Here is a 20,750-nt window from a genome sequence, read left to right as displayed (position 1 = left end):
TTACACCCACCTAAATGCCGGTGTGGACTGTGCTCTGTCAGTGGAAGAGCTTCTCCTGCTGACAGAGCTACCACCACTTGTAGGGCCTGGAATAATTAAGTTGATGGAAGAGCTCTCTCCCGTTGACTCAGAGCATCTGCATGAAGAGCAGCTCTGTAGCATAGCCCAGCTTAACAAACAATGTATAGAGAACTGGGACTTGGCCAAGACGTTTCTAGCTGGCTAGACAGCCACTACCATATGTTAGACATGCCATAACATATGTGGGAAGTGCTTTTAACCACCTCAGACAATCTGAAATATGTTTAAAATGGCATGAACCTGGTCAGTTTCCCCAATATTAAAAACAAGCAAGTTGCGCCAAAGCGCTTTCAGCACTAACATGTACACATCGAAAGCTTGCTCCAAACATTTCAGGCACAGGAAAGGCTACATTTGCCGTGAGATGTTTGCACATGGCTCCCGTTTGGGTTGGCAGGAGATCACCTCTAGCTACGTGTGGGCCGAGGTTGTATGTTTTCTATGTATATAGCACTGGTGAATATTGTTTTAGAAGAATCTCCCCAAAAGGACAGGCCTGAATATCTTCCTTCCCTAAAAATAATGAGCCATGGTCTCAGCTGGTGTAAATCCACAGCAATCTCTTGACTTTCTATGACTGTTTACAGCTGGCCCAACTCAGGAAACCCATATCAGTCCTCCACAAGAAGAGGAACACAACTGCACTGCGTGGCAATTGACTCCTAGTAGCAGTGTGTTACAAGGGCCTCTAGAGCTGGGGCACAAGCCGTAATGTTAGATGGGGAGGTTTCCGAGGGCTCTCCCATCTCCAGCAATAGCCGGGCTTTGGCTCACAAAAGTGGCTGGGATGGCATATCCCCCTTGAAGCAAACCCTCTGTTTCTCGCCTTCCCCCACAACTTGCAGGCCGATTTCCCAGCATGCTGAATGCTTCCCTAAGGGCAGTGAGCCCTGCTCAGGATGTGCTCTGCACCTGCCTGGATAGGGCCCTTAATCAGCCTTTGTAGAATTCCACTTTTCTGGACCAGCTGAGCTCCTGTTTTTCTGACGGCCGGTGCAGTATGTTGCATTCTCCAGTCTGCTCAATCGCAGGGGCAAAGGACAGGGAAAGTGGGTGCCCCTGAAAGTTTGCAAGTCTCCCTACAATTGTAAATTACACGGAGGGCACGATGTTACCTGCCAGATGCCAGCAGCGTGCATCCTTATTTTTTTGGTTCATGTCCAAGCTGCAGTTCATTTTCTGCTTGCTGGCGACGTTGTGAAAGGTGCCCGAACAAAGGCACGCATTTATACTGTGCACGACAACATGCCAGCTGGCGACAAGTAGCCGCTTTCATCTCCTTCCAGCATTCTTCAAGATGACTGTCCCCAGAACTCTGGATTGCTTTGCTCTAAGAAGTCCTTGCCACTCTCCTAAATGCTCAAGCATTGATACAATTAATGTTCAGTGCAATACACATCTTGTTTCCTGGTAGCCATTCTTCATAAAACAGCAGAGTGTTTTGGCCATGAAATTATCATTCCGATTAAGAGGAATATTTTTGTCATTAGAATTTCAAATGTAAGCCTTTCAGCAGCAGAAATCCAGCAATACGTGCCAGATGAATTCTGTGATATTTCTCCTCTTGAAGGAATAGCAAGTGCAAATAGGGCAATTTTATACTCTTGCTTGGGAAGGATATTTGCATTTATGGACGCTGCTGAGTTGGAAGCAGTAACACTCGGGGGGAGGAGGTAAAAAACAACAACCTTTTGTCCCCAGTCATGCTATGGAATGGGCTGTTGCAGCTTTCGCTCACTGCTCTGCCAGTGACTCAACCTTGACTTTGAGGGTCTACTTCAGGAAACAAACAAAGGGTGTCTTTTTCACCACAGACATTCTGAGTCGCTGTAGAACAACGTTATGTTAGCAATGACCTTTGGCTGCCCCCCAGGGATCAGTGGGTAGGATGGGAGTTTTTTCACCTCTAGAATAGCAGCTACAGTGTGGGGCACATGAATTTGATCAGGCAGGTCCTACCTCGTGGAAATTTAGTTTGATCACAGACTCGCTACACATACTGTTCGAAAGTGGCGACGGTTTGAACCAGAACACAGGCAAATGCTCACTGACCATCCCACCCTGACGAAGGTGGTTCAGTCTGCTTGTGACAAAGAGCTGAATGACACTCATCTGTACCCTGTCATAACTCTATACCGATATTCCAGACTCACATAGCACTTTTGTTGCAGGATTTCACAGCACTTTCAAAGCATTAATTAATGTAATGTCCCAATATCTTTGATGTTACTTTTATTATCCCCATTTTACATTTGGGGAAACTGAGGTACAGAGATGTGAAGTCACTTGCCCAAAGAGAGAGAGCTAGTCTGCCACAGCTTAGGAGGACACGTTGGCTGATACTGACTCCTGTGCTTTAAACAGTAGACCATGCTTCCCTTCTGGTTTGTATTTCTATAGAGCATTTAATCCTGAAGGTATCCCAAAAGCAGTACCCAGTCCTCTGCATTAAGAGTACAGCAGCCAACATACAGAGGAGAGGGGAAATGCAGGTCAAGGACACAGAGCAAAGTCTCACTAAAACCATTGTGCCATGATATTTATAATGCCCACACAAAGCAGTCAGGACCTTGGTTTTTAAGGACTATCTGAAAGATCCAAACCCAGCAAGCTGTATGGTACTCAATGCATCAGTCTCAGAAGGGTGAAAGGCTGGGGTCTCAGACGGGGGCTGAGCCTGTAGTGTCAGAGATTTGAATGCTTGGCCTAGGAATAAGTAGCAGGAGACGGGGTACCAGAACGGGGGAGGTGCCAGGGGGCTGTGGCCCAATCATTTTTTATTGGCTGTAAGGGTGAGCAACGGCATAGGGGGTGGAGAAGAGTGAGTGGGGGTGGGAGTCTGGGGGGGAAGAGGAGGTGTAGGGGTATAGCCTTGGGGGGAAGACTAATGCAGGAGTGGGGCCTCAGGGGGAAGGGGTGTGGGAGGGGTATGTCCATGGTTTGGTGTTGGTGGCCCCCCACTCACTTATAGGGAACTTCCGCCAGTCCTGGAAGGTGATATTAGATTCTGCTCCCCATCATTTCAGAACTAGTAACAATAATAATAATTGCCAGTCAAATTCAGACTGGAAATAAGGAATAAACTTTTAAGGGTGACGTCATTAAACGCTGGAACAAAGGTCGCCGGGGATTCTCCATCAATGACCATTTTAAAATCAAGATGGGATGTTTCTCTAAAAGATCTGCTCTAGGGATTAGTTTCGGGCATTTCTCTGGCCTATGTTCTGCAGGTCAGCCTAGATGATCATGGTCTCTTCTGGCCTTAGAATCCATGAACCTATAAATAATTAGCATGTGTAGAATATTTTATGAACAGAAGATCTGCTCCTGGATCCAGAAAAGTCAATGGGATCTGGATCTTTGTTCCGACATCAATGGGCTCAGGATCAGGCCCGTTGTCTATTTCAGCCTCACAAGCCCCATTTTACAGTTTTGGGAACGGTGACTAGTGGACGTCTCTAAACCCACAGAGTGTAGTAACAGTTAGTGTCTGACTCGGGACTAGAAAAAAGATGGTTCCAATTCCCAGTCAACGACTCATTCCGCTAGACTGCGCCTCACTCGCCAATGAAAAATCTCTTCCTGAACTGTGGAGAGTTTTTTCCGGAGTGCAGCTGATGTAAGTTGCCACTGGAGATTTTGATGTTGGCAATCTTCTTATTCATTTTTCACTTATCATTGTAAACCTGTGACCTTCAAACATCACTGGTGTGGTGTCCAACAGAGCGAGCTAAAATCAAAACAGATGGTGACATGCTAGCACTTCCTTTTTACAACAAACACGGCCTTTGCACACATCACTTTTGCACCTGCTGTAACTAGGACTTGCCAGTTTAACGTGCAAATTCACATGACACCTATTGCCAAAACACCTTTTGAGGATCTGGGCCTGATTAACTCAAGGCCACGGCAAAACCAGGATTAGAATTCAGGAGCTGTTAGTCATCCCCATGCTCAATGCACTAGACAACAGCTGACCCCTCTGTATAACTTACCCCCTCTGTATAGCTGTCAGTTCTGCATTGTGCCTTTGTAGGTGTGCGTAGCTCCAACAGATGCAGTACGCCTGAGTCACGAGTTGGTCCATAAAATGCCTAGGTGGGAGCCACCTCTGTAGCACCTGGATTACTCCGCAAGTAGACATACAGGATATCAGTATTTCTGAGAACTCTGAACTTTCTCTCTAACTCTGAGCTACTAAAGGTGCAGCTACACTGTTCTTCACCCGGGCAAGCTAGCTCAGGTTAAAATAGCAGTGAACCTATGGCAACTCAGCTTTTCACTTGGGTTAGCAGCCGTGGGATTTATTTGGGTTAGGGAACCTGGGGTTGAACTGGAGCACCTAACCTGAGTTAAAAGTTGAGTTGTCCTGTTTCCATGGCAGTTGTAACCTGATTTAGCTAAGTAGCTCACCCCAGTTAAGAACATACCCCTCCTCCTTTTTTTTTTGGCATGGTAGACAAAAGAAAGAACTCAATAATAGTGGGGTTTTTAATTATCCCCATATTGAGTGGCTACATGTCACCTCAGGACAAAATGCAGACACAAAATTTCTCGATACTTTAAATGACTGCTTCTTGGAGCAGCTGGTACAGGCACCCGCAAGGGGCGAGGCAATTCTTGATTTAGTCCTGAGTGGAGAGCAGGATCTGGTCCAAGAGGTAACTATAACAGGACTGCTTATTTCCAGGGGCCCCATTGGTTGTTAAGCAGGCTTCCTGCTTCTGATGTACTTAAAAAACATCTTGTTATTACCTTTGGAGTTTTTGGCTAGCTGTTCTTCAAACTCCTTTTTGGCTTTTCTTATTACATTTTTACACTTAATTTGGCAGTGTTTATGCTCCTGTCTGATAAAAGATGCCTTTTTATCTCTCACTTGCTTCTTTTACATGGTTGTTAAGCCACGGTGGCTCATTTTTAGTTCTTTTACTGTGTTTTTTAATTTGGGGTATATATTTAAGTTGGGCCTCTATTCTGGTGTCTTTGAAAAGTGTCCATGCAGATTGCAGGGATTTCACTCTAGTTACTGTACCTTTTCATTTCTGTTTAACTAACCTCCTCATTTTTGCATAGTTCCCCTTTCTGAAATTAAATGCCACAGTGTTGGGCTGTTGAGGTGCTCTTCCCACCATGGGGTTCAGTTGGGTCTGTATGCAGAGTGGCTAGCCCCAGCCATGAACTACCACATCTGTAACTGGCAACTGGGGTGTTTTTATTTTTTCTTTACAGAGTTACAAAAATGGCTGCTTTAATACCCTATGAAACTAAGGGTAGGTCTTCACTACCTGCCAGATTGGCAGGTAGCGATCGATCCAGCTAGAATCGATTTATCGCATCTAGTCTAGATGCGATAAATTGACCCCCAAGCGCTCTCACGTTGATTCCTATACTCCAGCACCACGAGAGGTGCAGGTAGAGTCGACAGGAGAGCGGCAGCAGTCCACTCACCGCGGTGAAGACACCATGGTAAGTCAATCTAAGTGCGTTGACTTCAGCTACATTATCCACGTAGCTGAAGTTGCATAACTTAGATAGATTCGCCCCCCTCCCCCAGTGTAGACCAGGGCTAAATGTCACAGTGAAAAAGGGAACTTGTTTACTTCCAGGTCACTCTCTGCTGCCCAATTAGAACATAAGAACAGCCATACTGGGTCAGACTAAAGGTCCATCTAGCTCAGTATCCTGTCTTCTGACAGTGGCCAATGCCATTTGCATCAGGAGTGAATAGAACAGATAATCACCAAGTGATCCATCCCCTGTCACCCATTCCTAGCTTCTGGCAAACAGAAATATCTCTGAGCAGAAATACTTCCCCTAGTGTGGTAAAATTTTCCTAATAGATTAAGGGCAAAAGGGTTAGGGCTATGGTGATTTGAATGTTATTTTTCCTTTTTCTTCATTAGGGACCTGAGTGAGGCAACTGGTGTGCCCCTAAGAATAGGGGAATGGGGGAAAAAATGATCTAAAACCCGCCTTTATCACTGTTCATCAAAATTCATCCATACTTAATTCCAGCCATCTTTCTTCTTCTTGCCTCCAGTAAGTACTTTAACATCCTTTTTAAAAATTAAAGGGGGAGGGTTATGGAACAGATAAGAGATAATTGCCTAGCTTTGACTCTTCTATTGATGTGAAAATAGGATTGGAATTACTCACTCTGGTTGAAAGGTTAGTTGAAGGTTATTACAGGAAAATTGTTATTCATACATTTTTTTTTGTGCTGCTGGATAGCCTAAAAGATTAAATTCACAGAGTGCATAACGACCCATCACATTGGACAATGGTGGGCATAATCTCCAGAGACTCTAGATAACAGAACAGAGACTTCTTTGAATAATTCATGGTTCAACAGACATTGCTCACTAACAGATTACATGTGAGTTTTCATTAGAAAGGAGATAATTTAAAGTAGCTTTAAAAATAACCGATATTTTTAGCGGAAGTGGAATTACCATAAGCATTTACACAGTTTGTTTATGCTTTAATAAATCTGCGTTACTCCTGACCTTCATGCCATGAGAATAAAATGCAAAAGGATAAAGAAAGTCATTGTTTGCAACAATCCTACTTGCCTTCTAACACAGCTGATAGAACATTGGTTTCAGACTCTGCCTATCAGTTGGCTGAATTTAACATACAGGACATATAAATGTTCCTCGGTTAAGAAAGACACCAAATATTGCTTACAGCTCAGACCACCCAGTAACTGGATTATGATGTGCTGAGGATGAAGCCAGCTCTGCCATGGTATGGACAGATGGAACTGAAATTCCGGATTTCACTTTCCAGGACCCTGGACGTGGGATCTATGGGCCAGAGCTAAAGCCCTTGACTCAGCTTTCATCCCTGCAAACTTCTGTAGAAGCTACTAGAGTTTCACCTGCATGAAGGCTGAGCAAAGAGCTAGGATCTGCTCCCATATTGCTGACAGCTTTATTTCCTTTTTCTGTCTTAAGAAATCTGAGTCACTTCTAGCCATTTACTAGAGATGAACAGAGATTTGGGTAACATAAGAACGTACACAAATCTTTCCTTCTCATTCAAATGCAACCTTTCATGAGATTCAGAGAGACTAGAGTAACTTGCCCCATTATTTCTCCCCTTCACACCCGTCTTCTCTTCCTGGATCCAGCCTGAGCCAGACGCAGAAATGCTATCGTACATCAAGAGAAACCCATCTCAATCTCATGCCATTTCCTAGACCCTCCGTTACATCACTGAGTCACCACTGCAGTCATGTGCGATATATCCTCAGCTAATCATTTCATTTAATCTGAACAGAATAGTTATTGTATCCTGAAGGCTAATGGTTTGTTAAACATATCTTTATTAAGGTTTAACAAGGGCTAGATACGTATCTATTGCATTGGCCTTAGGCCTCAACAAATATGTTTTCAATAATTAATTGGTATTTAGTAAACATGCAATAGTTATCTTAAATCGAAATTAAATCCTAATTAAAGTCATATAATACAGTACAATGGGCTGCTTAGATTACAGCATTTCCGACAGGATATCCCTGTAATTAGGGGATCAACAAAATGAAGGAGACCAAATTTTATCTTCAATTTCTGATTAGTAGATAGATAGAGGTATATAGATAGATATACAGTAATTGAGAGTGGGGGCACCTCAGACTTTGATCAACTGGGGGTAACGCTGGCAATTCAATGGCCAGAGCTAACCTTCACTAAATATAGCACACACAAGCCACCCACACTTTTACGAAGGGGGAGACTACGTGCCCCAGTATGCAACACCCCTTCCAGTAGCCAATCATTTTGATTGAGATAGAAAATTGCATGATGGAATCTGTAGTCTCAAGAGTTGCATCACTCTAATGCAGTATAGAACAGCTACGTATCACGTTGCATTATACGTAATAGAGCGGCAGCATTAAAAGACTGCACAGGCCACTATTTGCCAAAACACCAAACGTGATTTACAGCACTGCTACTCAGAACATGCTTGCGGTAAAGACCCAAGGATTGTCTTGCAGTTAAAGGATTGCACTAGGAAGCAGGAAATCTGGATTCAGTTCCTGACTCAGCCACACAATTTCATAGGCAAGTTGCTTTATCTCTGTATGCCTCAATTCCGAACCTGTGAAATGGGGGTAATAACAACAACACTTCCCTATCTCAGAGGAGTTTTGAGAGGATAAATTCACCAGTGTTTGAGAGGTGATTAGATACCATAATGGCAGAGGAGCAGTGTAAAGACAAAACAATAGGAGTTGTATGTTGAAGATTTTGTTTTTCATTTACCCAACATTATTAGTACATTCAACATATATACCACACACACACACACCTCTAAAACGTTCTTCCAACTACTCCATCCGCTGGACCTGATTCTGATTTCTCAGTGGTGTAAATCAGGAGTGAGTGGATTTACACTAGCCTAAGTGGATTCAGCACAGATCCTTCTCTCCATAGACACGTCCTTGTTAAGGGAAAGATGTTTTCCTGTCCCTAAGGATGCTCTGGCAAGTGGCTGCACTTTAGTAGTGTACTAAACACATTCAGTGTCAATGCTGCATTTAGCAGAAAAAAAGCTGATAAAATGACTCCATAGAGGGGGCATTGTTGTATTCACAGAATACTTTTGAAAATAGCTTCTCCTGCTGTAAAGTCCATTGTTCTTTCCCCTGCTCTTTCAATTAATTATCTTGTTTTAACACTATCTGCAAAGATAATTGCCTGTCAGTGTATCAGTATTGTAACACCTCTGGGTGACTAATGCTGTTCGGAGTAGTGTGTCAGCTCTAATAATCACATGATTGGTGAGGGCTTACCTGCTTTCCAATGATAGACACATATACAAAGCATTTAGTCTTTCTCCAGGCAGAGGGAGAGGTTTTGTGTATCTCTAATGGATGGGTATCAGATTTTAAAAGAGCAAGGGAAAATAGATGCCATCCTTATTCTTTATAAATGGCAGCTTTTCAATATGGTTTGGGTCGTCAATCATTCTCAAACTTTGCAGTCTTCACAGGGGAGGGCAGTTAAACGAAGGTATTTGCCCCATTTTTACTGGACTAGTTTGAGTGTGGATGGTAGTTATAAGAGAAGGTAAAATAAATATTTTAAAGCTAATTAATTTTTTGGCAGAACTGAGCAGCATGGGAGCATGCTTTGGGAAAATGTCATTGGAATATGCTTATCTTTACCCCATGCCATTGCCCATCTGGGGAACTTGTGGGCATTGTACAGAGGAAAGGTCAAAGTATTGGGTGGCTGCGTAGGAGCAGGACAGTGAATGCCTTCCTCCAGGAGTAGCTCACCATTATTGGGAGACAGAATATTTAAACTATTAAAAGTCAGATTTTAGCCAGTAACACTTGTGCAAATCCAAGGGGCCTCGGCTGCAGTCAGTGGATTTCTCCTGGGTTTACGCTGTGGTAATTGAGAGCAGAATCTGGCTCTAAGTTCTTGGGGAAACAAGGTTTCTTCTAGATCAAGGAATACCATCTATTCAAATACATTTGCCTTCATGGCCATTTTAAGCTCATATAAATCTCTTGCAACTCTTTTTGTCTTACTCAACCACCATCAACAAAGGCCGAGTTCTGTATGCAAAGGGCTGTACAGAGGAAGCCATTTCATTGGGCAACAAGTTGTGTTGGTCCTACAACCTAAGGAACTATGGTATGTATTCTTGAGCGACCTCTACTGGCACCTTTTCTATTAACTATTTACAGCTATGCAGACACAGAGCATTCTTGTAACAATTTGGATTGTAAGCATAACGATTTTTAGTCTTTACCCTGATTTTAAGGGGTGATTTTTCACTCCAGCCAAGGCTCAGCTTCCCTGCTTGTGGTTACAGTTTGTAAAAGTGGGAAAATGCTATTAAACATTGTGTTCTTTCTTGAATATTGGATGTTCCCCCTTGTTTACTTTTACCTTGGTCATTGGCTTTACCGGACCACCAATGCAATACCACTGAAGGCAGTGCAAAGACAATGTCTAGAAAGAATGATTATTATCACCATTGATGAAGCGTTTGCAACACAACATTGGCCAAAGTGTGCGTGTGTTGTGAACACTTAGAGACACTATTCAGATGGCCATTAGGTGTCATGTATCAAGGAGTTAAGGGTCTGTGTAAACAGGAACTAGACAATCTTGCATTCACCTCAACCATGGTGTCCTGGGTCTCTGTAATCTCTACAGTGTCTAGAGCTCGCCAGGAATTTTCTTTCAAAATATTTTGTTAACTGAAAATCATTTCATTTTGATTCAGTTCAATACTCATGAGCAGTCTGAGCAGCCAGGATGCCTTATGATACCTGTAGTTCAGGTGGCTCATGCCACCATTTTCTACTGTGGAACGAGTGCCCCAGATGGACTACATCTCCTATGGTGCACAGCAGTCTCCCCTCTGGTTGAATCACTTTGGTGCATCATGGGAGTCCTGTGACCATTATGGGAAATGTAGTCTGGCTGGGGAACTCAGCCTATAGAAGTTGTTTCACCTTATAGTGGCTGGTGCATCAGAGAATCACAGCTTAATCCTTGTAGTGGATAATGGCACTATCTCTTGAGCTGAACTGATTGCCTTCTGTGCTATGATGCTGAAAAGCCCAGGTTCAAACCTTGCCCAACTGTGCGTGTTTGGCGGGGGGATCTTATAATTATTACAATGTGCTAATAACAGTTGAGACACTAAAATACAATTACATTGGCCCTGATTCATAAGCAAAATTGGGAGTGTATTTGCACACGCGGTTATCTCATTACAGGTGCAGTGGGGATTTACCTATCCATGAGCAACTGTGATAAGTGTGATTAAAAATCAGTGTGGAATTGCACTTGCTTTTTTGCATATTGGTCAGGGGCTCCACCTACTGAACACAAGCACCTCATAACTCTTAATAAATTACACTACATGGGTATGAACATTGCACAGTATAAGAGATCTGAATATGGAAGATGACCAAGATCTCCTTCTAGGCAATGAGTTAGTAGCTGGGCTACGCAATGCTATTTTCCTTCATAGACTTACCTAACTCCTTTTTGTAACTGTTTGCACTCGCTGATCTTCTCTCTGCCCTTAATAGTTTATTCCACTCCATTCTTTCTAAGAGGATGTAAAATCAACAGAGAACTAGAGACCTACTCTGGAATTTTAATTAGAACAATAGCCTCAGAGGCTAAAGGTCTCAGTATTGACAAGAGAAAGATCACATTCTGGATTGTAGGCAGCCAGCAAACAGGATTTATGACTAGTGTCCAGTGTAACAGGGACCAGACACATGAGTTATTCAGAAAAGAACTAAAAAAAATAATAATAATAATGTGCAGCTTGGAATTTGCATGGCGTATTTGGTCTGTGACCTTAGGTGTTGAGTCTCATGCTGAACGATGATTGCTTCAGGGTCATACAGGGGATTAAGTCCATAGCTGGTGTATATGGAGCTCTAGAAGTCAATGGAGCCATACTGATTTACATCAGTTAAGGATCTGGCCCAGTGTTTGGAGATTTCTTTTTTCTTTGGTAAATTTGTAGCTACAAAATTATGGTCAGTTTATGAATTGGTGCAAAATGAGTAAATTTGGAGTAACTGACCTATTGAGGAAAATTTGAGTAAACCACCTTTGAGCTGGGTACAAGTGCAGGCAGAAGATACAACCCTCATCACCAGGCCAGAGGCAGGCACCGACTGCCGCAGAAAGATGCATACAGGATTCGGTAGCAGTGGGGTGATAGTTAGGCCATGTATCAGCTTGGTCGTCAGGAAGGTTCAGGTAAAATGGATTGAGGTTGTTTCCAAGGCTCTTTTTTCATAAACTCCTGGATCAGTGAGATTTAGGTGCCATTAAGGATTGACTACAGGAGCTAGATTGCTGTGGTTCACAGCTCCCAGCTTCACCTTCGTGACACAGGTGTATGGGTTGCCATCGGGTTCGTGCAGTTGTGCGTGTTTCCAAGAGAGGGAAGTCCATGTTCCGAGATGAGGCAATAGGAGCTGCTAGGTCCTGTTATGCCGCATATATGGCATTGTTTACAAATAAAGCTTTGTGGTGGCAAATCAGGCAGGGCTTCCACGATTTCAAGTTGGGGGTAACCAGCCCTAAATGCACATGTTTGGAAGCTGTCAGAATATGTCTCCAGGAATCAATCTAGACATCTCATTGACACTGTAGCATGTACATGAAAATCTCAGGAGTCTGTTGCTAAAGTTGCTCTAGTAAAGGAGTCAAAGATGCTGGAATTCCCCAGAAGGTTTTGGATGCATCTCTGGATAGCCCCTGGTTTTGGATGCACCTCTGAGGCCTCACAGGAGAATGAGGGCCTGATTCTCTCAGGTGGCAGGTAGTAGGTTCTCTTTGGGGATTTCTAAGGGGAACTGCTATGGCATCTCCATTTTCCCTACTGATATTATTTGGAATATATATTTAAATTAGGTACAGTGTTACATGTGAAATTCCAGTGGCTTTCCCAAGAGTCTTTGTTCTGCTTACAGCCAACAAGGAATTTTTAATATGTAACTCTTGTTTTCTTGAATGCTATGGTAAATACAAAATACAGTCAGCAGAGATAACTGAGATGCTTAGATTTGTGTGCTGTTTTTTTTTTCTCCTTTGGTGAGAATGGGAGATCCTGACAAGATACGATTAAGAGCGCAGCTGATGAAGTGCTAGGCTTGAAGTCATTTCTGAGCTACCATCCTGTCTCAGTACTAATTGAGAAGGCATTTATCCCCATGGGGAAATGCTAGTTGCTACAAAGATTTTATTCTTACCTCGCCCCTGCAGGTATTAAGGCTTGTTATAAATAATACTCGAGTCTAAGGGATCAAATGAGGACTTTTGTAGATTGTTCATCAAACTCTAACATCTCTTTCCACTAAAGCTTCTGTCAATAAATCATTTTTTTAATTATAAGCTTAAATTATCATCAGCTAATCATGTCTAAATGATCTCTGGGGTGATTCCTATTTTAAGATATTCAGAGTAACATTAAGGAGGTTTAAGAAAAAAATGTTTTCTGAATACTTCTTTCTTTTTCTTTTTCTGCCCTGGAAAACAAAACACTCAATTTAGAGAGGTGCGTGTAATAGCATATGAATGAGAGGGGGCCAGACCAACACCCTAGTCTACCCCTAAATTGAGGAAAGTGCAAATCTGTACCTGATTTTGTAGGGCAGCCCCATCTCTAATATCTGGGAACGCTAGTGGTTTGGATTTAATACTACCCCTATGATTAGCTCACATTCCATAATTTGCTTTGATGCAGTTTGTAAGTCCTAGTAGCTGTTCAGCTGGTGCCCTATAAAGTGTTCAAAGAATAATAATACACATCTTTCTGAAGGGATTCTCAGAACTGCGCCTGCACAAAAATGTGCACAATTTTGCACTGGTAATTTGCTTCCATAGGTGTGACAGCTGTGCACACAATCTGTGTAGCAGGTTGTGCATGCACCTCTGACCTTCTGACCCGATACCGGGTGTATCTGACATCCGTAGCACCAGAGTATAACTATACAGGATGACCAGATTTTTTCCTCATGTTACCTTAAGTAAGGTTTTTACAGATTTTTCTCATCCTCACTGGGGAAATCTCGAGGGTTTTTTCTTCTGAGCTTCCATTTCATCCTTTTTTGAATATCTCTGGCATTAAACAGCACTACAATTATTTTTCTGTTTGTCTTTGGCAATCAGTTTAATTTCTTAGTTACCTCTTGTGTAAAGAAAAAAGAGCCATTTCTCCTCTTTATTCGCTGTTGCAACCTCCCTGACTCCAGTGAGAGCAAAATTTGGTAACGCTCAATAAAGTATTTTTAAGGTGGCCATTTATTATGCACATTAAAGTAGTTCCCAGGGCCACACTCAAGCTCAGGCTCCATTACGCAGGGTGCTGTACAAGACAATATTAAAATGCAGTCCCTGCCCCAAGGAGTTTACATTCTAAACAGTTTCCTTGTTTTCATTCTCTGAACCTCTTTGGTTTCTGATTGGCAGCTGTATGGAGTCCAGTCCATTCATTTCACAGCACTGTCTATCTTAGCCAGAAAAGAATTAAGAAAACTAATTTGAATGTAAATGACAGAGGCTAAAATGTGTCTGTGCTTTCCTCCCCATTTACCCTTCAAGATCTGAATTACTTTGTTTCCCCTTAAATGCACCTTGTCCCTGTCCTTTCTACAGTATAATCTCCTCCCCAGAACTGCCCACAATGTTCCAAATGATCAGCCTCTCCTCATCTTATATGATTGAGTTTACACTATTACCTTACTGCACTGAATTGGACCGGATGAGTCACTTCTCTGTCCATCTGCCAGCAGTACCTGTATCCCTGGGCATGGATACATGAAGCAATACAAGACCGGTAGAGAACAGCCTGGAAGGAAACCTCTGTGTGAAAATATGGCAGAACAGCAGGAGCTCTGTAGCCTTCTTCAGCTAATGGGTCCCTGTGCCAGCAGTGTGCCCAGGACAGGTCATTCTGGATTTGTGGGGTCTGTAGAGGTGTTCCAGTTAACAGGGTGGGTTTTGAATTAATCTTAAGTAGCTGTTGTTACTTATTCATGTGGATTCACACTGCTGCAGATTTGTCTTGTGTTTTGGGTCAGGACAAAAGTGAAATCCCTGCAAGCTGCATGGAAACTTTTTAAAGACACTGTAACAGAGGGTCCACTTAACTGTACACCCCAAATTAAAAAACATAGTAACAGAACCAAAAACGTGTCACCGTGACTAAACAACAAAGTAAAAGAAGCAGAGAGTGGCAAAAGGCCTCCTTTAAAAAGTGGAAGTTAAATCCTAGTGAGGAAAATAGAAAGGAGGAGAAACACTGGCAAATGAAGTGTAAAAATATAATTAAGAAGGCTGTAATGGGATTTGACTCACCCTTGCGTTACCTCCTGCTGGCTGTCCTGGGGATTAGCTCTGTACGCCAGTGCGCCCTCTTCTGGTGATGTCTCGCCACCGTCACTTCTGCTCCAGGGACCCACATCACTCCCAGGACCGAGGTGTCCTCTTCATGACACAGCCCTCCAGCTCTGTGCTTCCCCCTTCCAGGACACAGTATCACAGTCCACTGTCCAGCCATTTCCTCAGTGGCAAGTAGGGGCAGGGTAGGACCTGGGCCAGCCCACTACTCTGGGTCCCTTCCCAGTGAGCCTGTAGATGGCCACCACTTGCTGAGCCCCCTCCGGCTCCTCTGTAGGTCTCCTGGGGTCACTTCCCTGCAGTCCCCAGCACCCTCTTTGCCCTTGCCTCAGAGCCTCAGCCAGCAGATCCCTGCAGCCCGCCAGGAGCTGCCTTTAGCTCCCTGGGACTCCGCCTGCAGCACTGCTAAGTCCAGGGTGCTTGATGCCCTCCACCTGCAAGGCAGCCAGTCCACATCCCTCCTCTAGCGGCAGGGTATGACTGAAGCTGCTCTGTACTGCAGCTCTTCTTATATGGGCCTGTCCGGCCCTGATTGGCTGCTCATATAAGCCCTTCTGTCATTGGCTGCCTCCTGTGCAGCCTCCCTAGGGCTCTATTAACCGTCAAGAGCCCAGTGTGGGGCAGGCACCCCATCACAAAAGCCAAAAAGGAATTTAAAGAACAGCTAATTAGAACTCAAAAAGTAATAGCAAAAATTTTTAAGTATATCAGAAGCAGGAAGCCTGCTAAACAACCCGTGGGGCCACTGGACGATCGAGATGCTAAAGGAGCACTCAAGGACGATAAGGCCATTGCAGAGAAACTAAATGAATCCTTTGCATCGGTCTTCATGTCTGAGGATGTGAGGGCGATTCCCAAACCTGAGCCATTCTTCTTAGATGACAAATCTGAGGAACTGTCCCAGACTGAGTTGTCATTAGAGGAGGTTTTGGAACAAATTGATAAATTAAACAGTAATAAATCACTAGGACCAGATGATATTCACCCAAGAGTTCTGAGGAACTCAAATGTGAAATTGTAGAACTAATAACTCTAGTTAAATGATAGTAACCTATCATTTAAATCAGCTCATGTACCAAATGACTGGAGGATAGCTAATGTGATGCCAATTTTTAAAAAGGACCCCAGAGGTGATCCCGGCAATTACTGGTTAGTAAGCCTGACTTCAGTACCGGGCATACTGGCTGAAACTATAGTAAAGAACAAAATTGTCAGACACCTAGATAAGCCTAATTTATTGGGGAAGAGTCAGCATGGTTTTTGTAAAGGGAAATCATGCCTCACCAATCTTCTAGAATTCTTTGAGGAGGACAACAAGCATGCTGGACAAACTGGAGAAGTGGTCTGAAGTAACTAGGATGAAATTCAATAAGGACAAATGCAAAGCACTTCACTTAGGAAAGAACAATCAGTTGCACACACACAAAATAGGAAATGACTGCCTAGGAAGGAGTACTGTGGAAAGGGATCTGGGGGTCATAGTGGATCACAAGCTAAATATGAGTCAACAGTGTAACATTGTTGCAAAAAAAAAGCGAACATGATCCTCAGATGTATTAGCTGGAGTGTTGTAAGCAAGACACGAGAAGTAATTCTTCTGCTCTACTCCGCTGATTAGGCCTCAGCTGGAGTATTGTGTCCGGTTCTGGGCACCACATTTCAGGAAGGATGTGGACAAATTGGAGAGAGTCCAGAGAAGAGCAACCAAAATGATTAAAGGTGTAGAAAACATGATCTGTGAGGGAAGATTGAAAAAAATGAGTTTGTTTAGTCTGGAAAAGAGAAGACTGAGAGGGAACATGATAATAATTTTCAAGTATGTAAAAGATTGTTACAAGGAGGAGGAAGAAAAATTATTCCCCTTAACCTCTGAGAATAGGACAAGAAGCAATGGGCTTAAATTGCAGCAAGGGAGGTTTAGGTTGGACATTAGGAAAAACTTCCTAACTATCAGGGTGGTTAAGCACTGGAATAAATTGCCTACGGAGGTTGTGGAATATCCATCATTGGAAATTTTTAAGAGCAGGTTAGACAAACACCTGTCAGAGATGGGCTAGATAATTAGTCCTGCCATGAATGCGGGGGACTGGACTAGATGATCTCTCAAGGTCTCTTCTGGTTGTATGATTCTATGTGGACAAGAGGGATCCCGTGAATATAATGTACTTAGATTTTCAGAAAGTCTTTGACAAGGTCCCTCACCAAAGGCTCTTAGGCAAAGTAAGCTGCCACGGGATGAGAGGGAAGGTTCTCTCATGGATCAGTAACTGGTGAAAAGATAGGAAACAAAGGGTGGGAATAAATGGTCAGTTTTCAGAATGGAGAGAGGTAAATAGTGGTGTCCCCCAGGGGTCTGTACTTGCCCAGTCCTATTCAACATATTCATAAATGATCTAGAAAAAGGGGTGAACAGTAAGGTGGTAAAATTTGCAGATGATACAAAACTACTCAAGATAGTTTAGTTAAGTCCAAAGCAGACTGGGAAGAGTTACAAAGCGATCTCACAAAACGGGGTGACTGGACAACAAAATGGCAGATGAAATTCAGTGTTGATAAATGCATATTTGAAAACATAATCCCAACTAAACATATACAACCATGGGGACTAAATTAGCTGTTACCGCTCAAGAAAGAGATATTGGAGTCATTGTGGATAGTTCTCTGAAAACATCCACTTAGTGTTCTGCGGCAGTCAAAAAAGCTAACAGAATATTGAGAATCATTAAGAAAGAGATAGATACTAAAACAGAAAATATCATATCGCCCCTGTATAAATCCATCGTATGCCTATATCTTGAATACTGTGTGCAGATGGGGCTGCTACATCTCAAAAAAGATATATTGGAATTGGAAAAGGTTCAGAAAAGGGCAACAAAAATGATTAGGGGTATGGAATGGCTTCTGTGTGAGGAGAGATTAATAAGACTGGGACTTTTCAGCTTGGAAAAGAGATGACTAAGGGGGGATGTGATAGAGATCTATAAAATCATGACTGGTGTGGAGAAAGTAAACAAGTGTTATTTACTCCTTCTCATAACAGAAGAACTAGGGGTCACCAAATGAACTTAATAGACAGCAGATTTAAAACAAACAAAAGGAAAGTATTTCTTCACACAGTGCACAGTCAACCTGTGGAACTCCTTGCCAGAGGATGTTGTGAAGGCCAAGGCTATAACAGGGTTCAGAAAAGAACTAGACAAAATCATGGAAGATAGATCCATCAGTGGCTATTAACCTAGATGAACAGGTGGTGTCTCTAGCCTCTGTTTGCCAGAAGCTGGGAATGGGTGACAGGGGATGGATCACTTGATGATTCCCTGTTCTGTTCATTCCCTCTGGGGCACCTGGCATTGGCCACTGTCGGAAGACAGGACACTAGGCTAGATGGACCATTGGTCTGACCCAGTGTGGCTGTTACGCTCTTATGAAATAAAAGAAAACGTGGGGCTGGGAGCTAGGCTCTCATGTGCCAAGGGCAGTGAGAGCTCTGCTAGCAGGAGTTCCCTTTATATAGGGGAATCCCCAGCTAGTGTAAAGCCAGCACAGCCAGTTCTGTGCCATCTGCTCCTGCCCCCTCATTCAGCATGCTGTGCTCTGGCAATCTGGGTCTGTTCCAGCCAGTTAGAACGGTCCTGGGTCTTCTCTAACATGTGCCAGGCTGAAGTAGACCCCAGAATTAGGATACGTGATATCTGGTTTTTTCATATTCTGGAATACAGGCCATTGCTTTTTAGTTCAGCCACCTTCACCTATCGGCTTAATTTTAAAAAACAGTTCTTGTGTTAAGTCCCATTCTCTGCTTCGTGCTGGGGGAAAGGTCTTTTCTAAAGGCTACAGGGTGATGGTTTCTTCTCCCAAAGGAGCCAGCTGTCTAAACTTCAGCAGCGAAAACTGACATCTACAGCCTATTTGTTCAAAATGTGGGGAAGTAGATGAAGACTGGCCAGGGAATGGCAAATTCAGTCAGCAAACTGCAAAGAAGGAAAACGATCCACCTGTCCTGCTCTCTAATGAATTCAGCCCATTGAGTTCATTTCCTAGGTGAGTAAAAGATAAAGTCTAGCCCCCATCTAGCTGTCAGCTGGGTAGCCAAGCAAAGTCTACGCTGCTTGAGTTAAGACAGAATGCCTTTGTCACACTCAGTTAGAGGAAAAGAACTGGAGGGATCACAGCTTTTCGTTACAGCACAAAGACCACATTTAAATGGAATTGTCACAATTTGGGTTTATTTTTTAAAAGTCCCTTCTGTTGTTTACCAAGGTTTAGCGTGTTTCAGAGCAGAATCTTTTAAACAGGGGATCATTGTTTTCCAATAATGAATATGAAAAATAATGTGTATGTGACCTCAGGGTAATAGATCAGCATGTCCTTTTGATGGTGGAAAAGAATCCTGGGCCTGATTCAATGCCCTTTTAAGTCAATGGGAGCTTTTCCCTGGATTCCTGCGGGTGTTGGCTCAGACCTGGGGTCAGGACTGGAATTCCAGCTTTGGGAAGCTGCTGCACAGCATTCTTTGTAAAGCCATTTGCACAGCGGAGAGGATAGAGAGCGCTCCTGAACCCACAGTGTGTCCTGAGGGAGTATGTTCCCTGGGCACTAAAGTGAGATTTTTCTGAGTAACTGAGCCCTTACTTGAAGTAGAATATTCTCCTGAGGAAATACCGGGCTCTAGATAGTGGATCTGCTGTGTGTGCCTGTGTCGGGCACCTCACTACTGAACATGATTATTGGATTTGGGGAGCAGAGAGTCTTTGCAGTAAATGAGGTGACCATTGACAAATCAAGGCTGTTTCTTTAACTAAAAAAGAAGAGCACTTTCTGGGTGCATGCAGCATTCCTCAGTCTTCCAAAGACAATGAGATTGATGGACTCCTGGGTACCCAGACTGCACTCTGATTGTTTCAAATCAGCTGAATATTTTCTTTTTTCCACCTGAGGTGATTTATAGCCCTTCCCTCCTCCCCATTCCCTGCTCCTCCCCAGTCTGCTCTGGAGCAGTTAATTGAGGTGGTGTGTCCTAATGACTTGAGCAGGGTACTGAGAGTCAGAACTCCTGGGTTTTAGTCCCATTCTTGCTACTGACTAGCTGTGGGAGTTTGTACAAGTTGCAAGTAATTTCTGAGCCTCAGTCCACTGTCCAGTGAAGGTAACGATTCTGACCTATGAAGGTTAATCAATTTGGGTCATTTTCTGATCCCATACACACCATGAGTAGCCCCTTTTTCTGTGCGTAGCCTCATGAAGCTACTCATGGACTAATGTTTTACTCGGCCTAACTAAGGGAAGCACTTATCTCTGAGTGTCTTAAAATGCTTGGAGATCCCCAAATGAGCATATTATTCGCATTCTATGAAAAACCTTTCCCCACCTTTTCTGATCACCCCTATATGGTCTCTGATTTCTCACTTTCTTTTCTTCTGCCCTGATTAATCTTGTTTCATTGATTCCATGACAACGTAAGCATCTGAGGATCTCGTTTCTCAGGCTGTTATTCAATTACCGTACGTGCAGGGAGGTGGGCTTGCTCGGGCTCAGAACAATACTAACTTGATTAGACTATGAAGGTTGAATACAAGAATTAAGAGGAACTCGAGAAGTCCACCATTTTACATAGAGATACACATTTGCCTGCTTATTTAATGAACTAACAATTAGCATTCCAAGAACCTTCGGGAAAAGAAAGATGGAAGGAAAGAGCCCATCTTAAAGCAACGAGTAGGGCTTGCTTTTCAGGTCCATTGGTGGAGTTATGCTGGGTTTTGTGCCACC

General features: G+C 43.2%; 1 long non-coding RNA gene across 3 annotated transcripts in view; it reads left to right on the top strand.

The window, feature by feature from the left end:
- Nucleotides 1-20,750, top strand: part of LOC115659209 — a 230,583-nt gene that overhangs the window by 120,594 nt on the left and 89,239 nt on the right. For 2 of the 3 annotated variants that reach the window (XR_004002479.1, XR_004002478.1), the window contains one exon: nucleotides 5,985-6,120. The exons of the other annotated variant lie outside the window; for it this stretch is intronic. This is a non-coding gene — a long non-coding RNA (uncharacterized LOC115659209). The remainder of the gene's footprint in view (nucleotides 1-5,984; nucleotides 6,121-20,750) is intronic. 3 annotated transcript variants of the gene reach the window in all.

The sequence above is a fragment of the Gopherus evgoodei genome, chromosome 10, assembly GCF_007399415.2.
Source record: "Gopherus evgoodei ecotype Sinaloan lineage chromosome 10, rGopEvg1_v1.p, whole genome shotgun sequence".
NCBI lineage: Eukaryota > Metazoa > Chordata > Testudines > Testudinidae > Gopherus > Gopherus evgoodei.
This window is presented reverse-complemented; position numbering and strand designations above follow the sequence as displayed.